General features: G+C 42.6%; 1 protein-coding gene; it reads right to left on the bottom strand.

Annotated features, from left to right (window-relative positions):
* Positions 1-13,773, bottom strand: part of LOC308559017 (class I histocompatibility antigen, B alpha chain-like) — a 34,501-nt gene that overhangs the window by 16,176 nt on the left and 4,552 nt on the right.

The raw sequence follows: 13,773 nt of genomic DNA on the forward strand, positions 1-13,773 counted from the left end.
AAATATAGTTTTTGTAACTTTGTTAAAAGTTTGTCTAATTTCTAATCTTTCTGTTTGTCAGACGTAAGGAAACTTTTTTTTCTTTTCTTAAAGCAAGTAGGTAAATTATATTTTTCTCCCTACCTGATCCCTCCAGAATTTGGTGGTTTCTTAGTGAGTGAGTCACAACAATACGTTTCTTCTCATGAATTCAATAAGACGAGTTTCCAGTTGCGGCTTTGTTCACCGAGACTTGGGCTAGAATGTCCCGCCTGAGAGAGACAGGCCTGGACTCTGGGTGTCACCAGGAAGCCTCAGGAAAACGAAGGCTGACTCTGAAGCCAGTAGGAGCGCCGTGGAGAAAGGCTGGTACTTTGCTCGGTCGCGTGGTTCGTGGCGGTCTTTCCAGGTAGGGACGAAGGTTGCCTTCCTGGGGGACGGCAAGGAAGGAGCCTCAAGACATTTTGGGTGCCTCAAGAACTTGAATTCACCCAAGTCTATAGGTCTTGCAGGCAAAACCTGATGGCAACTGGGTAGCTCGGCGGCTTTGTCCTGGGGGCTAATTAAAGCTCAGTCATGAGATTCCAGCAAAGCAGGTTTTAAAAAGCCTGTATGGTCAAGTGCTATTCTTATTGGGTTCATACAACCAGGCCAAATGGAAACTGAATAACACAGTAAAGAGATTGGTCTTAGTTTGGCTCTTTAGTAAAATGAGAGTGATTTTAGGGGGGGAAATTGTTTCAATAGGGAAATATTAGAACTGGAATTTTTGTTTTGTTTGTGTTGATTTTCCTTCACCAGATCATTTGTCATAATTGTTGTTCTAGCTTTGCCCCAATAATACTAAAATTTATAACAGTTTGTCTCCACCAGGTTACAAGCCCTACTCGTACTCAGGGGAAACCACCTCTAGATACCAGCGCCACCTCCTTCTGTGCCCAGGCCTCACTGTCCCTCTGACAGAGAGCAAGGACCTCTTGGCTCTGAAGGAAAACGTCGCTCCCTTTCAGCAGGAAGTAGCTATAAGAAGAGACTCTGCGGCCCTCTTCTCTGAAATAACTCAGAGCCAAGGTCCTTGAGGGGGGTACAGTAGGCAGTCAGACAGACATGAGCAGAGCAAGGACAAGGGGCCAGGTAGAGAAGGTCACCAGGGTGGAAAGCCCCAGGTGCCTAGCAAGGGACAATTGTAGGGTAGGGTGGGACCTCCCCACCAGGATAGCCTGTCCTAGCATATCACTGGTCATGCGGTTTCCTGACCTTTCCTCCCTAGAGATAATATGTGGCCTCAGGAAAGGTTAGGAGCCAAAACTATGTCAGGAAACTCATCTGCATTGGGACCAGATGCTATCAATTGCCCATTGTTGTTGAAAGGATCATACTATGTTTTCTATTAAAGTAGCTGGGGTGGCTCCCATAAGAGAGTGTGTATACTTTACAGGATGTCCAGGAAACTGTTTGTCTTTGAAAAATCAGCAGCAATTGAACTGTTTAAAAGAAAGTTCCTCTATATCTTATGGAAATGGGCATGTCCACTTTCCCCCTGGCTGGTTCTTGCTCTGTGGTTTAACAGCATATTCTTATGTACCTATGAATAGTACTTGGAGGCCCTTGCACAATTGGATGCTTGACTGTAGTGTTGCCACAAAAGCCTCATCCTCATTCCCAGCCTCAGTTTACCCCATTTCCCTATGTAACCCTATCCTTTAGGCCACTCAGTAAGACAGGTTTTGGATGCTCTTTGCTCCCTGTCTTCTTGGTTGGCCAGCCGTCTCAATAAACGCCGTATATGGTTCAACCCTGCCTCCATTGAATTGGACACAGTGACAGGCAGCCCAAAGCCCCACCAGGGTTTCCTGGTAACAGTGGTTCACCCATATGACTGTTGGGAGAGGCTTGGTTTCCTTCCTGGATGGTTCCGGGAGGCCTCAGTTCCTAGCCACGTGGACTTGGCGATAAGGCAGTGAGTTACTAGGTAGCTTCTGCCCCCAGAGCAAGTGATCAGAAAGAGAGCAACCAAGATAGAAGCTGCAGTGAATCTTATGTCCTAGACTGAGCCACACATCATGCCATCAGCCTGACTCAGCAGGGAGTCAAGTCCAGCCCACACTGGAGAGGAGAAAATTACTCCACCTCTTAAAGGGAGGAATATAAAAAATTTACATAAGGATACGTACAAAAATTACACTGAAATATTGATTCAGGATTTTGTAAGTGAAATGCTTTTTTAATTTTATTATTTTTATTAATGCCTTAAGTTTCACTTTTGGGAAGAAATGATTAAAAGTTTGAGACAGAACAAAAGACCCTCCTCAAAATGAAAGATACACACAGGCTGAAAGTAAAGGTATGGAAAAGGTATTTCATATGAATGGAAGTGGGAAAAAAAAAGCTGGGTAGCAATAATTATATCAGACAAAAATAGACTTTAAAACAGAGGCTACTATAAGAGACAAAGGGGGATATTACATAATGATAAAGGGATCAATCCAACATTTATGCACCCAACATGGGAGCACCTAAATATATAAAGCAAATTCTGATGGACATCAAAGGAGAGATGGACAGTAATAAAGTCATAGTGGGGATTTTATCACCCCAATGATATCAATGGATGGATCTTCCAGACAGAAAATCAACAAGGAAACAGTGGCCTTAAATGACATACTAGACCAAATGGATTTCGTTGATATTTTCAGAGCATCTTACCCCAAAGCGGCAGAATATGCATTCTTTTTAAGTGCACATAGAACATTTTCTAGGAGAGACCACATGTTAGAACACAAAACATTAGTCTCAATAAATTATAAAAGGTTGAAGCATCTTCTCTGACCACAATGGTGTGGGACTACAAGTGAAAAACAAAAAGCCTGAAGAAAACACAAACACATGGAGGTGAAATAACTGGTTACCAAACAGTGAATGAGTCAACAATGAGATCAAGGAGGAAATCAAAAGATTCCTTGAGACAAATGAAAATGAGAACACAACAACTCAAACTCTATGGGTCACAGCAAAAGCCGTCCTAAGAGGGAAAGGCATAGCAGTACAGGCCTACCTCAAAAAACAAGAAAAATCTCAAATAAACAACCCAAACTTACACCTAAAGGAACTAGAAAAAGAAAAACAAAGACCAAAGTGAGCAGAAGGAAGGAAATAATAAAGATCAAATATCAAAACAAGAATAAATAAATACAGTCTTAAAAAAATACAAAAGATCAATGAAGCCAAGAACTGGTTCTTAATAAAGATAAACAAGACCGATGAATCTTTAGTCAGAAAAGAAAAAAGGGGGGAAAAAAACCATGAAATCTGAAATGAAAGAGGAGGAATAACAATGGACACCACAGAAATACAAAGAATTATAAGAAAATAATATGGACAACTATATGCCAACAAATTAGACAATCTGGAAGTAATGGGAAAATTCCTAGAAACATACAATCTTCCAAAACTGAATCAAGAAGAAATAAAAAATCTGAACAGACCAATTACAACTAATGAAATCAAAGCAGTAATAGGAAACTCCCAACAGGTGGAACTAGAGCCAGGTGGTGCAGCACAGAGTCAGCGGGCAGACCTGCAGCAGCTCTGGTGCAGGATGCGGTGGGCTCCGTGGTGAAGTGTCTGGCGAGAGAACATCCACAGGGCCTCGTGTTCCCGTGCAGTGCTCACTGCTGTGAGGACAGACAGACGTCTGTGCCACAGATGCACCAGTGCCCTGGCCGCTGCCATGCCCTTCTGGCTCAAGCACAGGCCCTGGTGACTAGCAAGCTGGAGCAGGTCCAGGACCGGCTGGTCCAGTGCATCAATGCAGCATCGACAAAGCCAAAGATTCAATAGGTGCAGGGAGTGGAGAGCTGCAGGAAAAGAGCAGCTAGGGAGGCATGTGACCTGGTGTGTGCATGGCCACATGAACCTCATTCCCACCATGACCAAAGGATGAAGGAGTCCCTCTCTTCCATTCAGAAATGGAAGTCTCCCATTGGCCGCAGGAAGTGAGGCAGGAAACTATTTTAAAAGAAGAATGAGAATTTTGGCCTTTTAAGCGGAGTTTATGAATGAGGAGGCTGAGGATGGCATCAAGTTGAAAGCATACGTCACTTGCCTCTGGACACTGGTTCCTTTATGTTTTAACCCTAGAAAGTGAAATGGGGAGAGAAAAAAATTAGTGATAAAATTTGGGTCAGAGATTTTTGAGAGCCTAAATGTTATGTGGGAAGAGCTTGTCTTGGCAGCAGGCAGCTCCCTCAAACCAGCCAGAGCTCGCTGAGGTACCCGCAGGCTGGCAGGCTCCTCTACCTGCCCAGGGCCTGGTGGAGTGTGAGCAGAGGTGGTTCTGTTTGTTGCCAACCTCCTGTTTACCAGAAGCATCACCACCCCATTTTCCATAAGCTGTGAAACAAAATCCATGAGGCCACTAATTTAGAAAATGGTTTCTAGGTGCTTGTTTTGCTAGTTTTGTTCTGTATACAAGGGCACAAAGTTCATTTAAGATGTGGAGTTAGGAGAGGTAGTTTGGGTAAGAACTTTGACAGGTTCCATCAGGATGGGGATGTGCATTTCTTAAGAGCCTCACACATTACATCAGTCAGCGTCCAAGAACAGGAGAGGCGATGAAAGGATGAAACGCTGGGACGGGAAGCAGGCCTTCCTTTCCACTGGCTGCTCCGATGGGCCCTGAGCCTGTTGGCAGAGTGACAGTACAGCCTTGCCAGGAGCCCTCCCTCAGAGGGAAAGTGACAGGACAGCCTTGCCTGGCACCCTCCTTTGAAGGAAAGCGGTTTCGATTGTGCTGTATTTCAATATCCAGGAATGAACAGTGAAAGACGAACTGTTGGCTGCGTAATTGAGAGACTTATAAAGTACCACATTTGGAAAAACCTGGTTTCCAGGAATGAAACCCAAACCCAGTGTTGCTTACTAAGCCCACGAAGTAACATTGCCCATCGAGACTCCCTTGGCAACAGGAAGGTCAAGGGAGAAACAGTAAACAACTTGGGGAGCTCTGGCTCCTTTGGAGCAAAAGAGGGGCAGCCCCCTTAGCAAGTACCACTTTGCCTGGGCCTTGGCAACAAGCAGTGTTCCTGCCGCAGTGCCGGCTGTTTACCTTGTTGGTAAGGACATTGCTGTCCTTACACCAACTTATTACTTGAAATGATGAGACAGCCCTTGTGCAGTTTCAGAACTGTGAGATATTTTCCTAGTGGTCTGGTTTTTAAAAAATAATAATAAGGTATAATAATAATAATTTTTCCTTCAAAAAACTCCCAACAGCCCGGCCGGGCGTGGCTCAGCGGTTGAGCGTCGACCTAGGATCCAGGCGATCAGGGTTCGATTCCTGGTCAGGGCACATGCCCGGTTGTGGGCTCGATCAATGACTCTCTCATCATTGATGTTTCTATCTCTCTTTCTCCCTCTCTATTCCTCTCTGAAATCAATAAAGATATATTTAGAAAAAAAAAAACAAAAAACAAAAAAAAACTCCCAACAAACAAAAGTCCTGGATCAAATGGCTTCACAAGTGAGTTAGAACAAACATTCAAAAAAGAACTAACACCAGGAGAGAAACAAGCTGGCGGCGTAGGTAACAGCTGTCCCTGCCACTTCCCGCAACATCAAAATTACAACTAAAATACAGAACCACCATCACTCAGAGCCTCCTGTGACCCAGCTGCACAGAAGCCCCACAACCAGGGAGCTGAAGAAGCACCAAGACTGGTAGGAGGGGCGCAGATGCAGGTGGATCGGGCTGGATCTCGGAGACTCGGACACTGGCCCACACCAGGTGCTGCGGTTTAACCCAGGAGGGAGATCTCAGTGGTGGAGGTTCCCCAGAGGAATGGGGTCCCAGCTCAAACATTAGGAGCACAGCCCAGGGCTCCAGGGCCAGGAAGAGAAGTCCCCACAACTTCGGACTGTGAAAACCAGGGGGGACTGCTGCTGAGGGTCACAGAGGGTGCAGGAGTCCCAGGCAGCTCCCATTAAAGGGCCCACACACAGACTCACTCAGACGCGCTCCTTCTGAGCCCAGCACTGGGCAGCAGCTTGAAAGAAGCCTGGGACATTTGAGGAGGGACTAATTTGCCTGAAATTGGGGCGAGAGGTGGAGGGCAGCTTTTTCCCAGACAGAAGAGCTAGCAGAGGCCATTGCTCCTTTGGTGAGCCCTCCCCCACAGAGCCAGCAGGCAGGCTGCCGGGGTCCAGCCCCAGTGGGTCCAGGGGTCCCCAAAGGTGTGGACGGTGTCGGCAAAGAATGAAGGAAGGACACGGAGACAGCGTTCAGAGCGTCATGGCAATCAGCTTCTTTCTATTGCCTTGTTACAACTGTGTTTATACTATTTGATTTTGTTGCTGGTTAAACAACATGACATCATGCTATGTTCCTGTTTCTGTTTTGGCCTTTCACAGTTAATGAATATACCTTCTTATCTGACCTTTTTTTTAAAAAAAAAAATATCTTTATTGATTTCAGAGAGAGGAAAGGGGGAAGAGAGAGACAGAAACATCAATGATGAGAGAGTCATTGATCAGATGCCCAGCCCGCAACCTGGGCATGTGCCCTGTCCAGGAACCAAACCCCGATCTCCTGGATCCTAGGTCGATGCTCAACTGCTGAGCCACACCTGGCCGGGCTATCTGACCTTTTAAAGAATTTCCATCTGTTTAGGTATGTTAATTTTTGTCTTATCTACTGTTTTATTTATATTCTGAAGTTACTATTTTATGGCTCTACCACATAGCTAAAAGGAGAATAACTAAGCCAGCTTTTCTTATATAAAGGTTATGCAAGTCCTGAGTAAGGGCTCTGTAGCTTGCGTGTGGTGGTTTTTAGCTGTGGTGAGCGACCAGCCGTCCGGCACCCAGCCTGGGTCTCTCCGCTTGCATTTCCTGCAGCAGCCCGTCCTCATTGTAATATTCTGTGTATGGTTATTCTGTGTATGATAAGGGTTCGGGTGTAGATTGAAATGATTTCTTTCCTAGACTGCTCTTTCCTTGTGGGGATTCCCAGAGTTTTCCACTAATATAAACATCCCCCAGTAATACATTCCTCACTGGTGGACTCCCTGTGGATTGCCCTGCGCCGGCGACTCAGCAGGGCCCCGGACACAGGCCTCTTCCTCAGGCCTTTTCCTCGGTGGGGAACTTCCTGCGGTAGTGGGCCTAACAAGTCCTAAACAAGTCCTTTCTGCTGACAGTCTGAGTTCCTCATGAGCGGCACAAGATTTTCCTGTACTCCTTGGGGCTTTTACTGAATCATTGTTTTTTCCAGTCCCATCCGACTCCCCTGCTAGGGAAAACTTTCCAGCTAGGGCAATGCCCTTTCCTGGTGCAGTGACTCGGGTAAGGACACAGCGTTAGAAAGGGGAACAAGCATGGGAAGAGGGATATGCCATACACCAAGTCCCATGGAGCATTGGCTGTGCAAATGTCTCCTCCTTGAAGGACCGTGTCAAGTGGCAAGGATGGAACGGCTTCCGGCAGCAGGTGCCATATTTGAATCTCCAGCACCTCACTCACACCTTTGACCCCACCCCAGTGATTCACGGGGACCCCACCCCTCCCTACCTGCAAGCTCATCCAAGCCAGTTCCAGGGGCTTTTCTGTGCAAGTGGCCTCTCAAGCCTCATGCTAGGACTCTCCTAAAATCTCTCAAACAAGAAGTGTGCCCCATACGGCTTGATAAGTGGCCCCAGGCCTGCACTAGTGGAAGCCTGCATTGGCTCATAGCTTGGCCTCTCCTGGACAATGCAAAGCCCAGCAAAAGTAGCAGCCAACTACAGATTGCTGTGTAGCTCAGGCTGGGTGGCCCTGGGCAAAGCACTGGCAGAAGCTGACTTTGCAACTCCCAGGAGGACCCAGAGACAGTGCACCTGGTGATGATACTCAACCATGCTGGATTACAACCCTACCACATCCATGAGTGACACACTCAACGGGCACACTTGGTGAACACCAAAGCTCCACTGAAGTAAGTCCTGCTCCACAGGGATGTCTCCAGTACAGCAGCTCTCTGGCTATAGTTGCAGCTGGTCCTCACAGCTGATTGTCCAGGGGGTCAATTCCTCCCAGTGATGCCAATAGCAACCAAGGCTCAACTACAACAGGACAGTGTACACAGCCCACACGGGGGAGCACCTACAAGGCCCAGCTCAGGTGATTGGGAAGGCTGAGCCACTGGACCCTATAGGACACCCACTACACAAAGCCACTGTACACATTACAGGAGACATAGCAGCTCTACCTAATACATAGAAACAAATACCTGGAAGTAGCCAAAATGTGCAGGCAAAGAAACATGTCACAAAGGAAAGAACAGAAGAAATCTCCCGAAAAAAGAGAACAGGAGAAAATCTCTTGAAAATATTGAAGGGTCTTCTAAATGAAATGGAGCCAAGCAAGCTACTAGATACAGAGTTCAAAACAATGGTTATAAGGATGCTCAAGGATATTAGTAAGACTATTAAGGAAACTAGTGAGATCATCAATGCCATAATAAAGTACCAGTCAGAAATGAAGGCTACTTGAACTGAAATGAAGAATAATTTATGGGGAGTCAACAGTAGAGTAGAGGACGCTGAGACTCAAATCAGCAATTTGGAACATGAGGAAACAAAAAACACCCAACCAGTAGAGAAAAAAGGAAAAAAATCCAGAAATATGAAGACAGTGTAAAGAGTCTCTGGGACAACTTCAAGCATATCAATGTTCGCATTATGGGAAAATCAGAGGAGAAGAAAGAGAGCAAGAAATTGAAAACCTATTTGAAAAAATAATGACAGAAAACTTCCCCTACCTGGGGAAAGAAATAGACTTACAAGTCCAGGAAGCACAGAGAGTCCCAAACAAGAGAAACCCAAAGCAGCAAGACACATCATAATTTAAATGCCAAAGGTTAAAGACAAAGAATCTTAAAAGCAGCAAGAAAAAAGCAATTAGTTACCTACAAGGGAGCACCCATACGACTGTCAGCTGATTTCTCAACAGAAACCTTGCAGGCCAGAAAGGAGTGGCAAGAAATAGTCAAAATGATGAAAAGCAAGAACCTACAACCAAGATTGCTCTACCCAGCAAAGCTATCATTTAGAACTGAAGGTCGGATAAAGATCTTCACAGACAAGAAAAAGCTAAAGGAGTTCATCACCACCAGACCAGCAGTACATGAAATGTTGAAGGGTCTTCTTTAAGAAGAAGCTAATGAACAAAAGAATCTGACAAACAAAATAGACCCAGAGACACTGACGCATGCAACAGTCATATTTAAGAGGGAAGGGGGGTGGAGGGTTGAAAGAGATTAACCAAAGAAGTTATACACATATATGCATAACCCAGGGACACAGACAATAACAGGGTGAAGGCCTGGGGAGAGGGTGGAAGTGAGGTGGATGGGGTCAATGGGGAAAAAATGTGACACCTGTAATACTTGCAACAATAATGATAAATTTAAAAATAAATTTTAAAATTTTAAAGTAATTTTAAAAAAGAAAAGTGAAAAACAAAAACACAATAAAAGTGACAAAGTTACCACATAATCCTAAAGGGATCAATCTAACAAGAGGATATAACCCTGGTAAACATATATGCACCCAATATAGGAGCACCTAAATATATAAAAAACTTCTGGAGGACTTTAACAGAAAGATCAACAGCAATGCAGTCATAGTAGGGGAATTTAATACCCCACTGACATCACTGGATAGATCTTTTAGAAAAAAAGCAACACAGAAAAACAACCTTAAATGACACATTAAATCAGATGGATTTAATTGATATACATAGAACATTTCATCTCAAAGTGGAAGAATATACATTCTTCTCAAGTGTACATGGAACATTTTCAAAGATAGACCACATGTTAGGACACAAAATAAGCCTTAACAAATTCAAGAATATTGAAATCATATCAAGTATAATCTCAGATCACAATGGCATGAAACTAAAAATCAAGTACAATAAAAACACTCTACAACATTCAAACACATGGAGGCTAAATAGCATGTTATTAAACAATGAATGGATTACCAATTAGATCAAGGAAGAAATAAAAATGTTCTTGGAAACAAACAAAAATGAACACAAAACAACCCAAAATCTGTGGGACACAGCGAAAGCCCTGAGAGGAAAGTCCTGAGAGGAAAGTTCATAGCACTACAGTCCTACCTCAAAAACAAACAAACAAACAAAAAAGAAAACAAGAAAAAGCTCAAATAAGCAATTTCATCCTACAGCTAAAGGAATTAGAAAGAGAACAAGAAAAGCCCAGAGTAGATAGAAGGAAGGAAATAATAAAGATCAGAGTAGAAATAAATGACATAGAACAAATCAATACAAAAAATCATTCAAGCCATGAGCTGATTCTTTAAAAAAAAAATAAACAAGATTGATGAACCTTTAGTCAGACTTATCAAGAAACAATGAGAGAGGACCCAAATAAATAAAATCAGAAACAAAGAGACGAAGTAACAACTGACATCACAGAAATACAAAGGATTGTAAAAAAATATGAACAACTATGTGCCAACAAACTGACAACATGGGCGAAATGGGCAAATCCCTCAAAACATACAATCTCCCAAAACTCAATCAGGAAGAATCAGAAAACCTAAATAGACCAATAACAACTGAAGCAATAATACATTTTTAAAACTCCCAGAAAAAATTTCCTGGACCTGATGGCTTCACAGGTGAGTTTTATCAAACATTCAAAGAAAAACTAATGCCTATCATCAAACTATTCCAAAAAATTCAAGAGGCAGGAAAACTTTCAAGCTCTTTTTATGAGGCAAGCACTATCCTAATTCCAAAACCAGATAAAGACACTACAGTACAAAGAAGGAGAATTACAGGTCAATATCCCTGATGAACATAGATGCCAATATCCTCAACAAAGTATTAGCAAATCATCAAACAATACATTAAACAGATCAAATACCATTACCTAATGGGATTTATTCTGGGGATGCAAGGCTGGTAGAATATTCACAAATCAATAAACTTGATATATCATATAAATGAAGTGAAGGATAAAAATCACATGATCATATCAATAGACAGAAAAATCACTCAACAAAATCCAGCACCCACTAATGGCAAAAACTCTGTGAAATGGGACTAGAGGGATCACACCTCAACATAATAAAGGCCATATATGACAAACCTACCGCCATCATACTCAATGGGCAAAAACTAATATTGTTCCCCTTAAGATCAGGAACAAGACAGGGATGTCCGCTTTCACCACTCTTATTCAACATAGTACTGGAAGTCCTAGCCACAGCCATCAGACAGGAAGAAAACATAAAAGGTATCCAAATTGAAAGGAGGAAACAAAACTGTCATTCGCAGATAACATTATATCGTACATAGAAAACCCTAAAGACTCCACCAAAAAAATCTGCTAGATTTAATAAATGAATTCAACAAAGTAGCAGGATATAAAATTAACATCCAGAAATTGGTGGCACTTTTATACATCCAAAATAAACCCTCAGAAACTAAAAAAACAATCTCATTTACCATTGCAACAACAAAAAATTAGGTTTTTGGAAATAAACTTAACCAAAGAGATAAAAGACCTGTACTCAGAAAACTAAAGGACATTAAAAAAAGAAATAGAGGAAGATACAAACAAGTGGAAGCATATACCATGTTCATGCATTGGAAGAATTAACATCATTAAGATGTCCATACTATTCAAAGCAATCTTTATATTCAATGCAATCCCTATTAAAATACCAATGGCATATATCACAGATCTAGAACAAATATTCCAAAAAATTTTATGGAACCAAAAAAGACTCCAAACAACCTCAGGAATCTTGAGAAAGAACAAAGTTGGAGGGATCACAATACTGGATATCAAACTATACTACAAAGCCATTGTAATCAAAACAGCCTGGTCCAGGAACAGGCATACAGACCAAGGAAACAGAGAGGAGACCCCGGTAATCAACGCATGCCTTTATAGTAAATTAATATTTGATAAAGGAGGCAAGAGCCTACAATGGACTAATAATAGTCTCTTTAATAAACGGTGTTGGGGAAACTGGACAGGTATATGCAAAGTATTGCAACTAGATCACCAACTTACACCATACAGAAGAATAAACTCAAAATCGATAAAAGGTTTAAATGTAAGTCACAAAAGCATAAAAATACTAGAAGAAAACATAGATAGTAAAATCTCAGACATCTCATGTAGCAGTATTTTCACCAATAGATTTCCTAGGGCAAGAAAAACAAAGGAAAAAACAAATAAATGGGACTACATCAAACTAAAAAGCTTCCAGCAAAAGAAACCACCAAAAAAACAACGGAAAAGGAACCCATTATATGGGAGAAGATATTTGCCAAGGATACACCTGATAAGGGGTTGATTTCCAAAAGAACTTATACAACTCAACATCAGGAAGACAAACAATCCAATCAAAAAATGGGCAAAGGACCTGAATAGAAACTTCTCTAAAGAGGACATATGAAAAAATACTCAACATCACTAATCAGAGAGATGCAAATTAAAACTACAATGCAGTATCACTTCACACCTGTCAAAATGGCTCCATCAACAAATCAACAAACAAGTGCAGGCGAGAATGCAGACTGGCACAGCCACTATGGAAAACAGTGTGGGGTTTCCTCAAAAAACTAAAAATGGAGCTGCCTTTTGACCCAGTGATCCCACTTCTAGGATTATATCCTAAGAAACTAAGAAACCTGAAACACTAATCAGAAAGAATCTATGCACCCCTATGTTCATAGCAGTGCAATTTACAATAGCTAAGATCTGGAAACAGCCAAGTACCCATCAGTAGATGAGTGGATTAAAAAAGCTGTGGGAATACTATGCAGCTGTAAAAAAGAAGGATCTCTTACCCTTTGAGACAGCAAGGAGGGACCTGGAGAGTATTATGCTAAGCGAAATAAGCCAGATAGAGAAAGCAAATATGACATGATCTCACTCATATGTGGAATCTAATGAGCAAAATAAACTGACAAACAAAATAGGTCCAGAGGCATGGAAACATGGAACAGACTGACAGATCTCAGAGGCGAGGGGTATGGAGGGGATGGGAAGAGATTAGCCAAAGAACATATATGCATATGTGGACACAGACAATAGTGTGGGGAAGACCTGGGGCTGGGGTGGTGGGGAGGGGGGCAAAGGGAGGGAGGAAATGGGGAACATCTATAATACCGTCAACAATAAATTTTTTTAAATTAATGTAGTATCTGAAAGAAAAAAAAAAAAAAAAAAATATATATATATATATATATACACACACACACATACAAAGAATTTAAAAACTCAACAATAAGAGGAAAAAACCTGATTAAAAATGGGCCAAGCCCCGGCCGGTGTGGCTCAGTTGGTTGGAACACCATCAGGTACATCAAAGGGTGGCGGGTTCGATTCCTGGTCAGGGCACATTCGTGGGTTGCAGGTTCGATTCCTGGTCAGGGTGCATGTAGGAGGCATCCAACAGATGTTTCTCTCTCTCCTTTCCTCTTTATAAAATTAATGGGGGGGGATGGGCCAAAAACCTTAACAGTCACCTCAGCTAATATGATATACAGATGGCAAATACGCATATGAAAAGATGCTCCACCTCACATGTCACCAGGGAAATGCAAACTAAAACAACGAGCACCCTGCACACCTGTCAGAATGGCCAAAACCCAGAACACTGACACCGAGTGCCAAAGGGATGCGGAGCAGCAGGCACTGTCACTCGTTGCTGGTGGGAATGCAAAGTGGCGCAGCCACCATGAACAGCAGAGTGGTTTCTTGCAAAACAA

Source organism: Miniopterus schreibersii (assembly GCF_964146895.1).
Source record: "Miniopterus schreibersii genome assembly, chromosome: 6".
Taxonomy (NCBI): domain Eukaryota; kingdom Metazoa; phylum Chordata; class Mammalia; order Chiroptera; family Miniopteridae; genus Miniopterus; species Miniopterus schreibersii.